The sequence below is a fragment of the Lichenostomus cassidix genome, chromosome 6 (genome assembly GCF_008360975.1).
Source record: "Lichenostomus cassidix isolate B80296 chromosome 6, HeHo_3.0, whole genome shotgun sequence".
NCBI lineage: Eukaryota > Metazoa > Chordata > Aves > Passeriformes > Meliphagidae > Lichenostomus > Lichenostomus cassidix.
Genome location: NC_139487.1, coordinates 23,446,990 through 23,467,982, shown reverse-complemented (window position 1 = coordinate 23,467,982; position 20,993 = coordinate 23,446,990). Strand labels below are relative to the sequence as shown.

The 20,993-nt window shown below is 39.9% G+C and overlaps 1 protein-coding gene across 11 annotated transcripts in view; it reads right to left on the bottom strand.

The window, feature by feature from the left end:
• ZMIZ1 (zinc finger MIZ-type containing 1) overlaps positions 1 to 20,993 on the bottom strand; it is a 350,182-nt gene that overhangs the window by 244,210 nt on the left and 84,979 nt on the right. The window contains exon 1 of one of the 11 annotated variants that reach the window (XM_085064023.1): positions 16,280 to 16,300. The exons of the other annotated variants lie outside the window; for them this stretch is intronic. The gene's annotated coding sequence lies outside the window, so the exon portion shown is untranslated. Of the gene's footprint in view, positions 1 to 16,279; positions 16,301 to 20,993 lie in introns of those variants that run through there. 11 annotated transcript variants of the gene reach the window in all.

Below are 20,993 nucleotides of genomic sequence, written 5' to 3'. Positions count from 1 at the left end.
GAGGGAAAGGAAGAAAAGCAAAGAACCCAACCCAACCCAACCACTCCAAGGTACCTTGAGACAGCAGATACACAACACTTTTCAGCTTCAGCTACCAAGTAACAACACTGGATGTGTACAGTACACCAGAAAAGGGCCAAACTTGTATCACATCAGGTAAGGCTGTGATGTGACCCCAAGAACAGCCTGCCAGTCAGCACCCAACCCCAGCCATGCAGGAGAATGGGACACACAAGCCTCCTGCCTCAGTTTCTCCACCTGAAGGAAAAACAGCTACCCACCTCACACCAGAGCCCTGAAAAGGTTAACTCATGTGTGCAAAGTGCTTTTAGAATGAAAGCACGCTTTATTTCTCTCCTTTCAGCAATGGCAGTCAACCTCGCAGAAATCTGAGTAGCCGGCAGCTTCCTATTCAGCCAGTTATAAAAGTCACGGTTCTCCTGATAGCTCTGCGTGACCCACTTCTCCACCTCGAGCCTGCCACAGTACTATTTAAATGTCGAGGAGTTTATCAGTACAGAACTGAAATGTTCAGGGGGGAAGCGTATTAGGGGGGACAGCAAAAGGCAAAATTTATGACACATAAAAGGCACTGCTTATTCAGATGAAATTTATTATACCCCATTTGACTTAAAATATCACATATGTACGAGACTTTAATGAAACTGTAACCCAGACGGCAGTGGAGAGAGGGCTGAGTGAGCTGCGCGCTTGTGCAGAAGGAATTTGCTCCTGAAGCCTGGCAGGCAGAGGCGTAACCAGCTGCGTGTCTGCCAGTGTGTTCAGGGCCAGCATCAGCAACGCAAAAACAAAGATCCCTAAGGCCCTGGAAATTAATGGAAGTGAATTGTGGAAACAAACCAACAAAGGAAGATGTATCAAAGGTTTCAAATCTATTCAGCATTAGACATTGTGGGGTAAAGGCACAATGAATCACAGCTGATTAGCACTAAGCCTGGCTCTTACTGCCTGCGTGCACAGCAAGTACCAAGACAGAAACCCAAACCCTGTGGGATGCTTCAGCAGTTTCCAAGACAAAAATGTGAAAACAACCATTTCCATAGAAAGGGCTCCTCTGCAGATTATTTAAACAAAGTGGGTTTAGTCTATTCCATCTCTTACACAGGAGGCTTGGAGGAGGCTTTCACTTACCGTTCCTGTAGATGAGGCATGGATACCCTTGCTGCTTATTTGAAGATGAAGGAGTAGGAGGACAGCAACTGGATTCCTGTTTAGTCCCATTAAACATGTAGTGGTATAAGCAGTGCTCAACAAGTCTGGCCACTGCCCTTTCCTCTGAAGCTGCCAGTGACTCACTAGCCAAGACACATGTACACATACACAACCCTATAAAAAATGCACTACAACTGGATTTCTGTGCCTCCTTTTCAGACACTTCTCACACTGCTGCCTCCACCCCCTCTTGTCAACCTCTGACCAGCACAGGACTGGTCACAGTACAAGGGAAGTTTGCATTTACAGCCTGCTGCTGGCATCACCGTTACAGAACAAAAGGCAGCAACATCAAATGACATCAGCCTAGCTAATTTCAAAAATTTTAAATTTCTTCAGTACCATATTTCCCCTGTAACCCCCTTTGCAAATACAACACATCTTTGTTTCAGGTCATTCTGCTACTGTGAGAAAAATTTCAAATACAGAACTAAAGAAGTCATGGTTCAAGGTGCCTGTTATCAGTTGACTATGTCATCAAGAAATACAATTCCTGAATATTTATTTGCTAAATTAAATAATGATTAAATATTTCTAGAAAGTAAAATAGCTGTTTTCAGCAGCAGTTAACTAGGAAGCCTGAAAGCATGGCAGCAGAGGTAGGAGCCACTCATATCAATTGTTCACACACAGTGTTACAGACAGTTGAAGCTCAGAGACCAGCAACAGCAATTGTCTTGGTGATGACCACATCAAATGTTGTCCTGGGAAGGCTTCTCCTTGCACTCACTGGCATGCTCTATCTTGTCTCACCCAAAAATAAAAAAAATCTTCCTCTATTTCTCATCCTTACTGATAAAACAATGAAACCTCAGAAAACCAAGACATACATTCCTGCAGAAAACAAGACATATGGCTAAGGACAAACAAACTTAACTCTAATTTCCCTCATTTTGAACAGGGTGAAAGATATAGAGAAAATCCAAATAAGGAGAAGTATTAAATCAATATACTGAGTATGTTTGGCTTATGCTTGTTTAGTAGTCTGATACTTCATTAAAATTGTAAACTGAGATTAAGTGTTACTACTGAAGCAAGTAAATATGTGCATTATTCTTCAAACAGGAAACATGTAGCAAACTTATAAACCAAGAAATATACTGCATTTGTAAACAGCATTAAAAAATCCTGTGGATATATTTCTGAGTATCCAACATGAACTCTGACTTCAGAAAGACTCATTTCTCCATATGCACACTCATACACAACTGCAGGTGTATTTAGAACTCTGTCTAACACACAGGACAGTCTTAGCAACAATAGGCAGAATTCAAGAATTCTTGAAAGGAATGTGTCATACAAAGAAGAGAATATTGACAGCTAAGCAGATTATAAGCCTTCTTAAAATGCAAGTTAACAACAACTAAATTGCATAAATGCTTTTACATCATTATTTTCTGAAATACAGCATATGCCTACGGTACTGAAAATACGAACTTTTCAGAAAATAATGAAAAATCTGGTCCAGGTCACTGAAAATAAAAAAAGTACAAGAAACAAGATGGCTTAGCATGGGCAAATATAAAAAAAACCCACCAAAACATAGCAAAAAGAAACACCACATCAACCAGCATTAGCCTGTTTTTACCTTAAGTACCTTAATTCAAAATACTGGTTTATAGTTGGTTTGAGTTCTCACACCAAATGTATGACTTCACCATAAGCTTCATTGTAAGCAATGCTTATATCTCCTGGACTTTGGTGCTTATCTGAGAAGACAGTATTGAGAATATGAGATCGTTGAAGCAGTAACAACCTGTAGACTGCAGATTTTCCTCTAGGTATCTTCCCTGAAGTAGCTTGACTCGTTCTATACAAACACCTTACATGGTGTTATTGTCTGGTAGGAAATGCTGCCTCTCCCAGTCTAGATGAGCACTATGGTACCATTCCCAAATGCCTACAAAGGGGCCAGGGGTCCAATTCCTGGCCAGACATGGGCTTGGTGGCACTGCCTTGTTCTCTGCAGTAAAATGAATAGCTCATTACTGGACTTTGAAATTTTCAGCATCCCTTGTAAACTCGCTCAAATTGGAAATGCCCCTAGATACGCCAAGGTGCACACGCAGACTCACAAAAAGTAGATGCTGTGATTTGTGCTAACGAGACAGAAATAGCAGCATGACTGGGACCTGAGTACATGACATGACACGTGCAGCTGTCTAAATAGCTCTGCTGCCACTGTCACTGCGTACTAATGGCATTCCCTTCTGCTTGGCCTCGTCTCTCCACTTTAAACAAGAGCTTAAAAATTCAGACCCTTCCAGCTCCATCTAGACTGAGCTACTTACTTAAGAAAATAGGGAAAACAGCCACACAACTAGTTAAGATCTCACTCCTTTGGAAAGGAGGGAAAAAAATCTTGGATCACATAGGAAAAACTTATGTATCTCTTATTTCAGGTGTATTTAAAAAATGGTGGCAAACTTTTGTTTTCCATTCATCTTCATGGAGGTCCTTTTCAAAGGAAAAGTAATAGGAAATTAAACCATTTACATCTCCTATACTTTAACAATCAATGCAATATTGTGAAAATATCAAAAGACTAATTTCTGTTTAACTGTCATCTCCTTACGATCATATTTTACTGGATAAACTACTTTCTGGTAAAGTTCTGCATGCATTTTGTTCTCTTCTTTTATGTCTGAAATGTCTTAGAACAATTTCAAGCACAAGAACACGAGTTAGAAATATCCCCAGTGATTTACCAGTACAGCAGATGTATGCCCCAGTGCTGTTATGTCTCTTAATTTTAAAACTTTGTGTTAATTTCAAGGGAAGAAAACAACACGTTTTTGAGACTTTAGTCTAACTCTAATTGCATTGTAATCTCAGCATAATGTGGGATGCCTGCAACTGCAGTTTTTTGTTCACAGCACCCATGCAACCAGTAAGATATCAAGAGCTAAAAATGTCAGTCAAGAGACCTTTCTTCTCTAAGTGATTATGTGTCCCTACAATAGACACTACTCAATGCCAGCAAAATCCTGACCCAATGATTTAAGGAGTTTTGGGAGCATACATGTTTTGTAAATTCTAGATGCCATCACAGGAACTTGGACCCAGACTCAAGAAAATTTTAGATAAACGAAGACAAGAAAAAAAAGCAGCTTATTTGTGATTGAATTGTGACACCAGAGTATTAGAAACTAGCTAAGTACAGTAAAATACGCAACACTTTTTTACTAGCCAACAAGAAGGATGCTAAATCAGAGAAGTATTAATCTACCCTGCTAGATAAGACATTTCTAGTGAAACAAAGATTTTTTCTGGATCTGTTGCTTGCCAGACGGACTCTGCTGAGCACAGCAACAGAGGAGCTCCCACCACAGGCATCATCGCTCAGACATTCAGGGCAATCAGTCACAAAAGAACAAATGAGGCACTGCTGTGCCTTCTCCTGAATGTCTCCGTGGCCAACAGAAAACATCTGCTCACAACCAGTATGATTTTGGGTGTAGGGATGACTGACTCCAGTCAGCTTTTGCAGACATGAAAGAAAACAGAGATGGTCAGCCCTTGTATATGAGGGCTTTTTACCAGCTCTCCATTCTCTTATGAAATACCCTTGCTTCAAAGGATATTAAACCTAGATGTCAAAAGCAATGCAGACAATCACTTACCAAAAGCAAGCATCTCTTTGACAATATATTGACAAAGCACCAAATACATTCAGAGCCCATAGAAATATAACATGTTGAGGGTTTACAGATTTATGTTTTAAAAAAACAACAAACCACCTCGTATGTGGCTTAGAAGGGAACTACATATATAGATACACCATTAAAGATTGAGCCATTCTATCTCAGGCAATTAGAAAAAAAAAAGAAAAGCAATCTTTATACCTGCCAGACTAATACAAAAGTCAGAGCCCAAGATTCCTACTTAGCCTCAGCTGCAGGAAAAGTTACATCCCATGCAAGGAGATCATAGTCACCTGTGCATGGCCCCATTCAGGCTGCTGGCAGTGCCATGCACCTGGGCAGGAAGGAAAGATGAGGGTGGAGAAAGCCAAATTTGATGGAAACATTCAACATGTGTGCATATTAATGAGTTCAACTTAATTATCTCCCAACAGAAAGATTAAATAGGGTGCAACTGGTGATACAAAATTATCTTGATGGGTTCCACTGCTTGAATCCACCACTCATCAAGCTGAATTGATTTTTAAGCAGTGGAAATTCAAACAATTCCCATGAGAAAGTAACACAATTCCCACCTCAATCAAATACATTGTAATAGTTACATATGAAATGTGATTTTTCAAGAGAGAGAGTCGATTATTTCTTCACCTTTCATTTCTGTAGGAGACCTGCGAATTGATGGTATTATCAGGCAATGCTGGAATACCAGCACAAACAGAGGATGTAGAGTGTACAAGCATATTCTGAATAGTATTTTGCAAATAATGCACTTTTAAATAAAAGCTGTAGCTAGGTATCACGAGTACTTGTTTCTCAAGCAGGATGGTTAGCATATTGTTAAGGTCTTTATAAACCCAATCTTCCAGAAATAAACTTTCAAGTATGCAAATGTCCTTAAAGTAATTTAAGATAGCAATTAATTTCTATTTAATAATATGTTCCCAAGGCAAATATTTCAAATTTTGCTGCTAATTTTGAGTATCCAACTGAGTTACTTCAAGTGTACCTGAATTCAGAACGTGTCACAAATCCTTTACACGGTTTTTACTTCAGCATGAACAAATTTTGAGCAAAAATCACTACTGAGTTCAAGGAAGCCCTGATTTCAGGAAAAGAAAGACTGTGTATTTTAATTAAAAGACCTCCCACTGTTGTACAAAACTAATCCCCATCTTTTCACATGTATATGACAAAATTTCTACATAAATACATGAAATGTCATACATCTTTTTCAAAAAGTTTTTCTGTCATGACCTCTCAGACAGACTCAACTTCAACTATTTCCACTTAATTTCATCAGAAAAAGATATAAAAAAAATATGTACCTACAACTGGAAATAACTATCTAGACCTGAGATGCTGCCTGGCAAGTCCTATCTCAGACGTGATTAACGTGCTGACAATTTGCCAAAAAAGGGTCCATTTATCTGCTCAGTGGGCAAGCAAACATTTGTGAGAACAATTGGTATCTATGCAAGGCAGCCACAGACCGAGTGGTCATCAGGTGTTAAGTAGCAACTGACATTTTAAATGGAATCCAAGGGCTGTCAGCATCAAAGGTTCAGTGAACTGGAGCAACTGAAAGAAAAGTAAAGGCAAGGGAGCAAATTAAATAGCTGGATGTCTTCTCAGTGGTAGTTCTGTCTGTTTAATTTTATTTTTGCTGATCAATACCATAACAATAAAGCATTTCCAATATTGGTTTTCTGTAGTTATTCTTCATTAACTCATCCTTGAATGAAAGGAAATCAAACTTACACAGCTTTAGAGTGAGGCTCTGTTCCAGGTGACATGAAAGACTAAAACAGGAGGGAGGGGGGGGAAAGAAGAAGAAAAAAACCACCCTGTGCAATGTTAAATACCTAACAGGAGATGACAAATCAAATGGGAATTACTGTGGTAAAAACATAATTAAAAACTTGATTGAAGTTAAACAGAATTTACATAACACTACAAATTAACTTTACGCTGAAAGTATTCACTGGGAAAGCAATAAAAAGGCATTTCATTAGTAATCTATATTTAAACAATATGTACAATAGAGTTGTTCTAATGAGAAATGTAGAGTTTTTAATAACAGCAGTTTCCAATGGCTGCCAAGAGACACTGCTATCATGGAGATCTCTGCACATAAACAAACAATCTTTGGCAACACCATGTGTGGATTGTAGCCCTGAGACCCAGCACAGGTTGGTGCTTTACAGCTTCTTGTTATAAATTACCTGCCTTAAAAACACAGGTACACAGGCCTGGGCTACCCATTTATATTGGGCCTCCTGACTTTGTGTGAAGGCACAGCCCAGTTTTAGCAGGATCAGGATTTCTGTCTTTCCATAAGTATTCCTTCTAAAAATGTATTACATTTTCAGAACTACACATCTGTTGCTATGACATTTCATTGACATTCCTTTAGGGACACAAATTATTTGCGACAGCAATGAAGAATCGCATTGCAATCATTAACTAAGTCACATAACACTAAATTACTGGTAAAATAGTAATAATGAAAATAGTACTAAATGCACATTAAATAGAAACTACCCAAAGGTGTACCATTCACTCCAAATACTAATGACAAAACACAGACAGAAGAAATGAACTATTAAAATCCTCAGATGGAAACTTCCTACAACCTGTGATGAAGAACAGTTTATCCCAGATTTCAGAAGGAATCCAGAAAGATCCTATTCCCTTAACAATTTCTCACTTCTTCCTGGTATCAGTCAAACATATTTCAGTCTTTTTCCAGCCACACATTCTTCTCAAATTCTCTTGAAAGTTTAACAGGCTTGTGGCAATAACCCTGCTTGGTCACCTTTTATAAAAAATCTAGTTGTCACCTCAGGTGACCCAACCACAATCTTACACCCATGTCATAAAACCAATGGGGTAGTTCACATCTATACTGTTTCCATATTTTTTCTTTTTAAACCAAGTGGCCAAGTCTACAATTTCAAAAAAAGATTAAGCTGCCTTCAGGTGCAGGTAGATACCATGACCGCTTCTGACTAGAATTGGGGTTTTGACACTTAGAGGCAGCTTGCTGCCTTTCCCTACTGAAAACACTTCAGGGAAGTCTGACCCAGGCAACAGTAACTCTGGAAGAAAAAATAATCAACCAAGAGAAGAAAATTAATCAAAGCCTCTGTTAACAAGAATGAGGCATAAAAGCTTCTGGCAGACTTTTTGACCTAATACAACTATTTTTATACCTTTCCCATAAATAACTGTTGTGTGTTCTGATACAATAAAAATAGTATCTAGTAAAACAAAGTAAAACCTTCAAAAGCAAGATTTGTTTTGTGTCTTGGCATGACAAACATCAGAGAGCTGCACATGAAAAGGGGCATTGGATACTATGAAATGATGATGTTGAAATCGATGCTACCTTTGAATGCACTCCAGAATATTCAGAGTAAACTTGATTCCTTTGTTTGACATGTTTCCCACCTTATATGAAAGGACTTAAGTGAAATGGCTGTAAGCCAAGTGATTTATTTCCCAAAGTGCCCCAAACAGAAGCCCCAAGAGCAGGAACCAAGGAAGATGCTCTGCAGACTAACCTGGAGCCTGTAGAATAAGAAGCTCTTCTGAGACATGAGTAATGGATTGCAGGTTTTCTGATTACTGCAGGACTACTGCACTCACTGAGAGACTGTCTACATGCACACCCCCCAGGTTTGTGGATCTGTGCTTCAGGAATCAGTATTTTTATTTTATGCCATTAAAAAGAAAAATCATTAAACAATGTGTCTGAGACTTCTTATCAAATTGAGTTTGTTTTGGTTTTTATGTCAGTAAGAAATAAAACAAGCAAATGGTGCTTCATCCTGTTTTGGCTGCTGAACTGCATTAAAAAATATATACATAGAAATTAATTTCCTCACTTTTGTTGAAAGTTTCATTGATAACATTTGTTGAACACTTGTGCATCATGCCAGTTTTACTTTTCCTGTCCAACCCCCGCCAAAGTTTTAGAATTATTTATCTAAAACATGCATTTATTTAAAAAAAAAAAAAAAGAAGAACAAAAAGCAAAACAAACTAGACCACTCTGTCTTGCTTAAGCATATGAATACCAATGTGATCTCCACAAATGGGTTTTCTTGGAGTAGAAAAGAGACAGCCAGCTTACAAATCTCTCTAATTAGATGGCAAGTCAGGAAAGATGCACAGCGAGTAACATGACAAACCTCACCAGAATCTCTCTCCTGGCAGAGCAGATCCTCCCCAACTTGTTGTGCCAAGGCTGGATTTCTCCAACTGGCAGAGAAGGGCAGGAGGAGGCACATTGTCCTCGGGCTCACCCAGGAGCAGTGAGCTCAGGAGAAAGGAATTGCCCCATCAGTTCCGAGAAGAGCATCGACACACTAGAAAGCAAGCTGCACTCAGTGCTTTTCCTTTTTTAACATGGTGTATTTATACACAAGAGAATGCAGCTCACATGCAGTATTGACCCAGGTTGGAGAGACTGCACTTTCACCACAGAGGACACAGAGAAGGCACATGTTTCTAAAAGCTTTTTCTATGCTAGTCTTATTCTGTACCCTGAGGACAATATGCAGTCTAAAGGGGATGCTGGAGTTTGGGGCAGAATGACTTAACTAGAGCCTGCAGTGGAAATAAAAAATATAAAAAAATATGTTACTGTAAAAACCACAGGGCCAGCCAAGACTTCAAGTCCACTGTGCAAACCCATGAACATGAAATGGTATTTCAAAAGACTTGTAAATCAATGAATAAAGAGAGAAGATTCATAGTATTTTTAAGGACACATATAAAAATACAAACGTGCAGACATACAAATAAATGGATTTTGATAAAGTTGTTACCAGCTTTGTATTTTTCTTTAGATGAGAACTATCAAAATAATTATTCTTATCTGCTTTATGCAACTGAAAAAAGTTGGGACTTAATGTGCCTATGTTAGGAAAAGGGATAGTGGGAAAATCAGAGCCAATGGTGAGTGGGAAACTGGATAGTCCAGTACTCGTAGGAATACTGATGATAAGTAACTGACAAGGCAGGAAAACTTCCCAAAACCTCTAACACCTGTACCAACCCCTGTCCACAATGGAATTCCATTCTCGGCCTCCCATTCCAAGGGTGTGCCACGCTGGCCAGCAGGTGACTGCAGTAAAGCCATTGCTCAGATCTGAAAAGAGGGGACTGTGGCGTACAGCAACACTGCCTGCTGGCTCGAGCTTGGAAAACACCCCGACAGCTGGGTCTGTATCATGGTACATTTTATTTCTAAAGCTCAAATTGCTCACACCAAACCAGCTCATCTGTATCTGCAAAGACATCATAAAAATCAGAAGCAAGCACTTCCTTCCCACGCATCAAATGTTCAAGACAGTCCAATTGTAAAATCTTTGTTTCCAGATTTGAGCAACCAACACTAAGCACTTGGTCCCTAAATCCACACCAAGTGGAATTGATAAAAGAAGTGGTAATAATTATAAAACTGCTTGCTGAACCAAATGAACAAAAGGACACAATGGGCTAGGTCCTACAGCTACCACCTCCCTTCTGCCATAAACATCCTGAACGTTTGACAACCTGGAAGTATCTGTAACCCCCCTTATACATGAGGAGGCCACAAGGCAGAAGAGACCTAAAAAATGCTCCTACAGAAGACACAATCTTTCCGCAAGGACCATCTATATCCTCATTTGATGTGTTGCATAGGTAAGATTTTTTTACAAACTGAGGGAAAACTCACTTGCCAGATTTTATACGAGAAAACCAAAAAGTAATCTGCCATCTTTGAAGCTGCTAGTCACTGGAGGAAAGAAAAAGAAGAGTATTTTCAGCTGACCAGACACAATGCTTTTGCTGTCTTGCTCCCCAGTCCAGCCTTGGAATTATCTCGTGCCTATAGCCACCTCCAAAAATGTACTCTGACCCACCATAAAGTTTTTTACTTACTATGAATTAGCTCTGAATTTTTCTTACCAATATTCTTTGTGCATCTATCCACATGAGTGCATGCAAACTGTGTGGATTTATTTTACACAACACTTTCAAACAAAAATAAGTGTTAATGGCAAGGCAGAAACCTCTTGTAAATGCTCTCTTCCAGCAAGCTTACTGGAAATAACATCAATTCAGCAGTCTGTGGCAACTGGAAGTATGAGTTAGTACATGTTAGCTAATTCAAAAGGTCTTCTACAAATCTAATAATTATACTTAATTTCATATACAAAGGTCAGCATTAAATTCTCTACAGTTTTGTATTTCAAAAGATTAAAACTTCAGCAATAATTTATTTAACATAAAAAATAATACCACAACATTAATTACCTGCAAACAGCAACACTACACAGGATTTTAACAGGGTGTATTGGAAGCTATACAGTATTTTATCTAGTGCATACACACTTCAGCTATTTTTAAACCATATCATTAAAAAAAGGAAAAAAAAACCTCCAAAATTCTAAACGTAATAATTTCTTTTAGTACTCTAAGTCAAAATAAATGCGATCTAGTTGAAAAGCTGACTAATCTCCAGTTGTGAGAGAAAAGGAAGTAATAACTATGACTGAGGTTCTAAAGCAATGACACAGCCAGCTTAGAGCAACACCACAACAGGCAGTTTGCATAAAAACCAAGGCTGAGCCAAAGACTTTTTAAGAGACATTACTAAACAACTGTATCTCAACAGTGCACTGCCATGATCTAGTAAGATGTCCTCAAGTTTCAGTATGGGTGTGACAGAAGAAGGGGATATTTATCCCATAATGATCCTGGTTTCCCCACCTCTAATCTGCAGGCCAGGCTGACAAACCAGAACTGACAGAAATGCCACATGAGATGAAGCAGATTGGGTGACTACTACAGAACAGACCGCAAAAGGGTGGCTTGCCTATGGAAAGGGTAGAATATGTTGGCATCATTGCTTATACTCAAAAAAAGCCTGTGCCATTAAAAGGTAAGGGAATACTGGGAGTTGCAAGGATGTAAGATTACTGTAAAGCAAAAAAATGGGAAAAACCTATTGCTTCCCAGTCTCAATTACAAGCATTTCAAGCTTTGACCCTCTGAGCTCGTCGTACTGAGTTCCATTAATTTCTGTGTTATCACTGACAGGCTGAAAAAAAATACAACCCTCCCACTAGGCCAAGCACTTAAATATTTACAAGACCTGAAAAATGCATCCAAAAATCCACAAAATCATGCAACCTTGATCCTAATATTCTGGAAGTGGAACAGAAAGTCACCTAGCTGGTATACAAACAGCAACCTGAAACAGCAACCCACTGGCACAAAGCTGCCATACCTCTGCCTTATGAAGCTGCCATGGAACGGAATTTAAAAACAAACATGATACACCAAACGACTGTCACCAATGGTTCAATTTTCATGCAGGACAACAATAACTAAAAACAAGAATCCTGATTTTATTTTCTCCAGTTGCACAACACCTAGATAGAAAGAAGCATCAGCCCCAATGGAAGATGCATTTGTGCAATGGAGGGCACAGAAGGTACACATGGGCTGGGGGTGAGTAGATATGGGAGGGTGGGAGGGCAGGGGGCATTCAGGAATGGCAAGAACTTGGCTTTCCCCAGCCAGATGGGTTTACCACACTGAGCCAGGTCTGGACAGGGCAGCTGCAATTTACAAACGCTGAGGCAGGCCAAGGTGAGTGGCATCTCCTCCAGGCTGCCAAATTCCAGGCAATTAGAGCCGCTGGTGCCTTCGGCTCCCTGGTGGGTGCCCAGATGGAGGTGCAGCAGCAGGGAAGAGCCTGTTACTGGGGTAGAGAGAGGAGGAGTGCTGCTTTATGGCAGCATGGTAAATCAATTGCATTTTGTATTTCCACTGCTGAATATTATTATGTTCTCTGCATGGCTTTTATGAATGTTTGCCTTACCATAATCTGTTTGCCAGCAATCAATAGTCTCTTATCCTTGCAAACTAGTAGCCAATGTCACCATCTTTCCAGCTTGCAGATCAACCAGTGTTGCCCACTGCATTCAGAGCAGGAAACCTGGTTTCTTAATCGTCACATGTCATACAAATCTTCAGCTAGGAAAGCAGAGAAATACACCTATTGCAAGGCAGACGCCAACAGCTTTTAAATCAAAGCCTGTGCCTTAAAATATGCTTTTCCATTGAGCAAGTATAGAGGTACCATTACAAGCCCTCATTGAAGAAACAGTTCATACCAGGAATATGAGCATTTTGAATTGCCTCATCAGGATGTGCTGGGGATGGTTTGCTCTCAAGAGAATTAAAAGGAAAGATACTCTTATACAATTCATAGGACAGCAGCAAAAATTGCTACTCTAAATATAAGTAACATAGAGAGGACCAAATGTGAAATGTGTTGCACATTTTTTTAACAGTTTTAAATACAACCATTTTTTAACTCGCATGAGGGAAAAAAAGCAGTAGAGACCCCGTACATGTAACTAATACATTAAAAAAAAAAAAAAAATTCATGATACTCTACATATCTCATCGCTATCTCCATAAATTCCTTTCTTCCTCTATCAGCCCTCTGCTGAATCCTACAGATTCCAATCTCCAGCCTTTGCTCCAAAGTTCAGGGCAAGTTCCCTAGAAATTCTTGTTCTGGATTGTTGTTTGTTTTTGCATGTAATTCTTTTCTTCTTTGCTATGGAACCTCTCAAAGAAGGAATAATTTAAGGTAACATCTGTATATACCCCTAGCCTCTATATTCTCCCTAATTTTGCTTTTGCTTGGTTTAAAAATTTTCTCTGCTGTAAAGGGGATAATAGCTGTCTTTTCGCCTTCTCTTACTTATCTCCATTTGCTGTTTATCCTCCTATTCTGTATCTCCCAACAGACAGCATCTGTGAAACAGGTCTTCTGACCCCCTCCTGACTCATCTGCAGCTGTGGGGGTTGTATGGAAGAGCTCCACTATGGCTGGCTTTCAGAGCTACAGACTGTTCCCTCTCACCCTTACTGAAATAAAAATTTATTGTCCAGGTGATGGTGCCTCAGGGTCTTCCAGAAAATCGTAAGGAAGAAGGGCCTGCTCATCACCCAGAATAGAAGGTATCTGCTGTGAAAAATGGCAGCCTTTACTAGGACATACGAGACTGCAGGAGCTCCCCTGCTCTCTGCATTCAAGTAAGTCCCTTTTTGACATGGGTTATATTTTAGCATAAGTTCCTATGACTAGGTGCTAAATAACCCTAAAACTTAAAATAGCCAAGAAGTCCACATGCAGTGCATGTAGGAGCTTCTTTCCTGTCTCTTCAGTCTGAAGCACTGGAGAGACAAACCAAGTGTGGGTTTTATATACAACTTCACATAAGTAGTGCAGCTACTGAACTTTTATCAGAGATGAGCTACATGTCCTGCATGCACAGCTGTGTGTGCCCTCAGCTGCCTTGCTGAAGAGCATCTGCCACAAACCCAACACAGAGGTGACTGTGCCCACCAAGCACTGCCATGCTCACTGCACGTCTTGCATTCCCTCCTGAGGGCATCACTGAGCTACAGCAGAAAGGATCATCTCGTGCTCTTGCCCAGCTCTGCAGAAGGTTAGATATCTCTCTGTTTACAGGAATGCCTTTTCCTGCGACCCGTCTCTGAGCACAAAGTGCAAAATATAACCTTGCTACTGCCCCAGGCAAACATGGGAGAGGAAGCACCTGCTTGCTGCTCCTGAGAGCAGCCCCTATGCTTTGTCTTCTAGGGACACTGTTGGTGTCTAATTCTCTTCTGCAAACGGGCAAGTGCCCATTTCCACTCTGCCAGGACTAGAAAATTTTTTATTTGTAATTCCTGGTTGATGAAAATAACGGTGGTGTTTGTGAAAAGCCCAGGGTTGGTAGTACAAAACAGAGAACTGGAAAGCTGCTTTGAGCAACTCCGAATCCATCAGGCTGGGCTCAGATTATACCTCTGCAAAGCCATAAAACTGCTTCTGTGGGGGAGAGCCATCATTCAAACGACAGCCTGAGATAAACCACAATCTGATGACTGTCACAGTCCCTTTGACACCAACGCTTACCATCCCCTAGTGTTTACAGACTAATCAGTTTAGCCTTCCCAACTGGCTGCATACAAGGCTCACCATGACTTGCATTTTCTTAAAGCCTCACAAAGCAAACACCCAAGGCTCTGTCATTTCCTCCACTCCTCTGTCTTAGACTACCCAAAAAGAGAAAAAAAATTACATTCATCTGTACAATTCCTGCGTGGTCCTCACTTCCAGGGAATGCTTAAGATTTCATTAGCTATTGGTTAAAGAACAGCCTTTCACATAAACCCAAAAGTTGACAGCAACTAATTTAAGCAGCTAATTTAAAATACATAATTACAGAAAGTATCTTAAAAATACTTACATTACCAAATTTTAGAAAGATTTTCTCAGACATTGAAGTTCATATACTTGTAATGTATACAGTTAGACATCTTGCTTAATGCCTAACTTTTTTTTAATAAATAAATTATATAAATAGGCTTCTTTGATTGCTCAGAGCATCCATCATTAAGTACTGGGGCATAGCTTTAGGCATAATTGTACTACTGAATTCATCAGCTGCCTAATCATCATTCATTTTGCATCTATTTCTGCTAATTAAAAAGAGAAAAACTCTTAACAACTTTTACATAAATACTGTATTTGTTCTCCACAAAGACACAAGCCTAATTTACCAATGATTAACTGATTATCTAATTTTATAGCTGTCACTCTGTAAAGACCAGCACCCAGAGACACCAGGAAAGACCAAGCAAAGTCTGTCAACCCTTACCTGCTGTCCCTCACACTTGTCTGAGATGGGCAGCAAGGGTGGCAGCCTTGGCACGGACTGTGCCTGCAGGCGGTGCTGGTCCTGCTGGCAGTAAAGGACAGGTCCTCAGAGGAAAACCTCCCTCAGCTTTTGTGAGTGCTCAGCCAGGGACTAAATGACCCAGTGGGAGACCAGAAACATGCTGGCCATAAAAAATCTGTCAGGGGCTCTACACAGCATGTGAGTTCAAGATGGTTGCACAGCCTTGCAAGACCCTCTGCGGCAAGTTGGAAATTAACTTCAGTGCGTTCCCTCTGCCCTCACCCTTTTGCCTGAAGCCCAGTATAAATGCAGACTGCAGCAGCATCTCCTCTGCCTAGACCCCTGCTAACGCCAAAATCTTTCACTTTCAAAGAACAGCTGTTAGCATTTAAAGATCTGTCTGACCAGCTCTCTGAAGCAGAGGAAGAACTGCCTCAGGTACCACCCAATCCCTCCAGGCGCACGTGCCCTGCTGAGAGCAGAATCCAACTGAAACTGCATCCCCACCAGCTACCCAGAGCTCCTGGGTGAACTGCAGTGCTCAAGAGGTGATGCAGAACAACCCTACAGGGAGCAGCATTTTTTTCCTCATAACCCAATTATGTTTAATTGGAAAATCAAATAACTTGAGAAGTGTACTTTTAGCCTGTGCAATTTTTATGATTTTTCACCAATTTCCATGCATAGCTGTTGCCAACCTTGTCCTGGTTCCAGAGGTACATACAGTACAAGCAGCTGTTAAAGCAAGAATGAACAAAGGTAACAGCACCATCATTAATTTGGTAGGCAAGTGCTGTTCAGCTTTCCATAAATTTTCTATTAGAGTATTAATTAGAGACATTACCACTCCCAAACCCTCCACTCCCTGCAGGTGACAGGAGGATTGGCAAATTATTTCCACAGGCAGGGACAGGCATTTAAGATCATTGTGGCACCTTAGATTTTTGTAACTACATATTTCAAAAGCAAAAGAGGAAAAACCAGTAGTCATATCCACTTTGTGATAATAGGTGAGGAATCACTTTTTAATATTCCTTTTTTGACCAAACTTAGTAACACCCTCAAATAGGAGAGGAGGTTGGAAAGAGAATGTATTTCAGCTATGTAGCTATGTGGTAATCTGCGTTTTTCATAAACTGTACAAAAGAGAGCATGGGGTATTTCCTGAGATGCTTCTCTTACTATTACTGAAAGCAAATCCCACCCCAGGGAAGGCATGCACAGCCTGTTCCCAGGAGACCAGGGAGAAAATTGACCAGGAGAGTGCATCTTGGCACCCAGCACATAAGCATCATTCCTGAAACATGGTTATATGGCTACCGCCACATACATTCATTGCATGATAGAGAACCAAAACCAGATTATGGTCAAACAATAGCCCTACTGTTTTTCCTGACCAGTACTGACTCACAATATGCAATCCTGTACTACTTTTGAAGGCATTACAGAGTCTGTCCCAATCAAAATTTTCATTATGATGCACTAAATTATGCACTTAGAAATGTAACAGAGACAAAAATAATTTACCTTGGTAGACTTCTTCCTAAGTGAATAATCAAGCTGAGGGGATGGTGTTATTTGAGAAGTGGAAAAATTATTTATCATAAAGAGAGAACCCCATGAAGAACTGCATGAATACACAACTCTAACTTGATGCACCAGAAAAGGTGCAACTCAGCGTAACTCTCTGAGGAGGATCTGCCAAACAGTGCATAAAGCTGAGTGTAAGCATGAATGCATTCTTAGTGGACTGCAGAGAAAACACTATTTACAGCAGCAATTAACTGTTCCATAGTTAATACAGTTGCTGAAAACAGTTTCATACTGATGGGGAATAAAATCAACTGACACCCTTTCTATACACAAATACTGAGAGTACTGAAAAGCACTAATTCTGAACTTGATTAAAATGTGGAAAAAAGCAGCATGCTATTCATAAAAGCCAACTTCTTTGCCTCCACTTGACACAGAAAGCACTTAGACGCAAATTTAAATATGCAGTATTAACTGAAAATAAAAGACTGACAGCTACCATTTATTTAACACACTGAAATGTGATCAGAAAGACAAAATGCAGAAGTAGTAAGTACAGGTTTTCATCAATATTTATAGAAAAGACATGCCACAAACACTTCAGACAATATGTATTTACAAAACACAGGACATAGTGCTGACTGTCTCGCCCAACTAAGGAGAGATTATAATCTTACTTTAAAACTTTAGTAATAGATAATATCTTAGGCATCAACTAGAGAACATAGAAAACAGTCTCGGTAAGTTTATGGCTGAAGAAATAACAATTAAATTCTCATCAAGTAAGAGCAGATTGCTCATAGATTTCAAACTAGATTTTCTCCACACAATTTCTTCTACCAGAACCCAGTGCATCTTTGAAACTTTAATCTAGAGACATAAACCAACAACTGACACATAACTTCATATGCTACAGCCATGCACTGCATTTTAAAGATACTGATTTATCTGATGAGTAAGATATATACATTTTTTTCTCAAGTGGCTCATGCTGATTTGTGGGTTGCAGAGCCATGTAGAAGTGCTGGCCTGAAGCAGAGGAAGAACAGTTTGGTAACGTGAATCAATGCCACCAAAATGTTCAGGGTCCAGTGATGTTTTTCTAAATTTTAAAGCTAAGTCAATGAACGGTCTGGATGCAGGAAATGGGGATGTCAGGCTCTAGGTCTGCCATACATTATTATGTAAATTACAGTGCACTTTTGCACCTGCAGCATTTATCCACAAAAGAGCAGTTAAGACACTGGATATTCTTCCCAACTTATTTTGATAGTAAACACTCCAAGCAAAGGCAGCCTGTTCGTGGGTACTAATATGGCTCCTAGAATGACAAAGAAATCTTGAAGCTGCTGGAATATAAACCATGGTGGTAAACCTAGGGTTGTTTACATCAAAAATGCCTGAGAGACTGGCTAAAATGTGTATTTCTAATTGGAAGCAATTTGAAAAGGTATAATGTAAATATATTTTACTTACAGTAATATACTTACTGTATAAATTAAACATCAACTCAGACCTGAATTTCAAATTACAGTATTAAACATGGTGTTAATGACCTGAACTAGAATAATACAAATTTTTACATTTTTGCTGTTCCTCTTTATCACAAATGTTGTATGAATGGCTAGTTTAAAAAAAAAAAGAAAATCTGTCAGTAAAAAGATAGACACTTACTGATGACGTTAGAATTTTATTTTAGAATTATGTGTGATATCTGAATATCACATATGTGCAATATCTGAATAGCACACAGGTAATTAGAGGAAATAATGTTCATGAACATTTTATTATGGTACTCCTTAATGGAAATAATTTCTATTTAATACCATTGTACAATTACAAATTGTACAACAGTGCTGCTACATATTGTAATAGACTGAAAAGAACAATTTAAACTTAAAGAATTTCTGCAGTAACATTTCATGTCATAGCATATTTCTTAATATCCTCATTTTATTACGATTACAAAGTTAAAACTATATGGGGTTCCCCAAAAGGCATGTAAAATCTGAAAAATGTGAAACAAAGAAATCGCAGACTGAATTTAGATAAAGTTTCTTCTCTTTGCTTTAGAAAAGTGAAATACATACACAAGTAGAATATCTACTTATTCTCATTTACTAAGCAATTTTTTACACCTCTCATGTCAGCTCCTCAGAGGCAGTGGCTGGATCTTCTTTTGGATGTTACATTTGCTAGTGAAATCACTGATGGACTGAAGCCAGTGGCAAAATTCTTACAGCAACTTAATGGGACCAGAAACTTGATTCTTAACATTCATAATCTTCTCTCTTAACTTTCTAAGTGGCAAAGTCATTTCCAAATATGAATTTCTTTTCAAAAGTGGTTGACATCCTCCCACCCCAGCAGCAATAGAGCTTACCACATGCAATCACATATGGTGCTCAAACATCCCTGCCATCTGAAATCCAACAATTAATAGTAACCAGGGAACTGGAAGGGTTTTTGACACGGCAACATTGCTGAAATGCATTACTGACTTAGATTTTATAATCCTTTGAAATGCATGCTTGAATTGCGAAAGGAAGCCATCACAAATGCATACATTTTTCAGGTCTGCAAAAGCTGCACCTCATGGTATATTTCAAATACTTTACATTTAGCAGGAGAAAGCAATTAAAGAGATGCAGGAATAACAAGGATTAACATGTTCGCTCTTTATTTAAACGGACTGAGTCCCTGCAAGGGTTTTTTACAGCAATTAGTTCCAGCCCTCGAAAGGCTATGACATGGATACCACATTTTCACATTCTCCTTGCCAAACCAGACACTGTCTTCCAAGCCCTTCATTTCTAAATTGAGTTCACTTCTAAATATATCCTGTCATGCATGCACACGGAGGGCACACACATGTAGTCTTTTACTCGCTCCACTCCTGTGCCAGAGAAAGGGAAGGGTAGCTGCTGGTCTAGGACCTGGCTGCATATGAACTCTTCCAGTGATGGGGGCTCATTCCCAAATACAGCCAGTGAAGAGCACAGACTTGTAGCAGATGGAAAGAAAAGGTCCCTGCATGGGGCAGCTTTTCATTCTGCCCGCTGGCCTCAGCAGGAAGCTGCTCAATGCTGCTTCCAAGCTGACAACACAAAGCCACGCAAGGCCAGAATAACCCCCCTCCCACAGATCCCTGCATCCATCTTTTCTTACAGACACCACAGCACATTGCAGGAGAGCCCTGCAGCAGCTGTGAACGTACAGGGAAGTTTCCTTCACAGGGTGAGGACGCGATATATCGGACTGCATGCCACTTGGCTTCTCCCTTAAACTGCGCCGGGGGGAAACTGAAAGAGCCCTCCAAAACATTTGGACTGGGTAATCCTGCTCCTGGAGGTCTCTGCTTGCCTCAGACAGATGGCAAAACCAGTTTCCAGTCTGCAGGTGCAAAAGCAGCATGCCAGAACTCTTCAGACGCTCAGCAGACATCTAACATCCCTGAGTGGACTCTGTGCCCTGACTGACTACGTGTGCCAATAACCCTGGGTGTGCCTCCCCCAGGGCTCACACTGCCGTGCTCAGCTCAGCTGCTTGAAGATGCTGCTGCCCCCAGCTAATACATGGCATCATTGAGAGATCAGCACTCACCCCGACTCTTCTGTGGGAAGAGCAAATGCAAGCACTGAGCCAGACATGCAAAATCAAATTACCTGAAATCCACTAGCAGCTTAAAATAACTTGCATGCCTCTGGAAGAAATTTGTGAGCTTTCAGAGGACTACTGACACATGCAGGCTGTGGGGAAGTCGATATCCAAAAAGAAGAGTGCTGTGCAAAGAAAGTTCCTCCATGTCCTCATCTGTTTC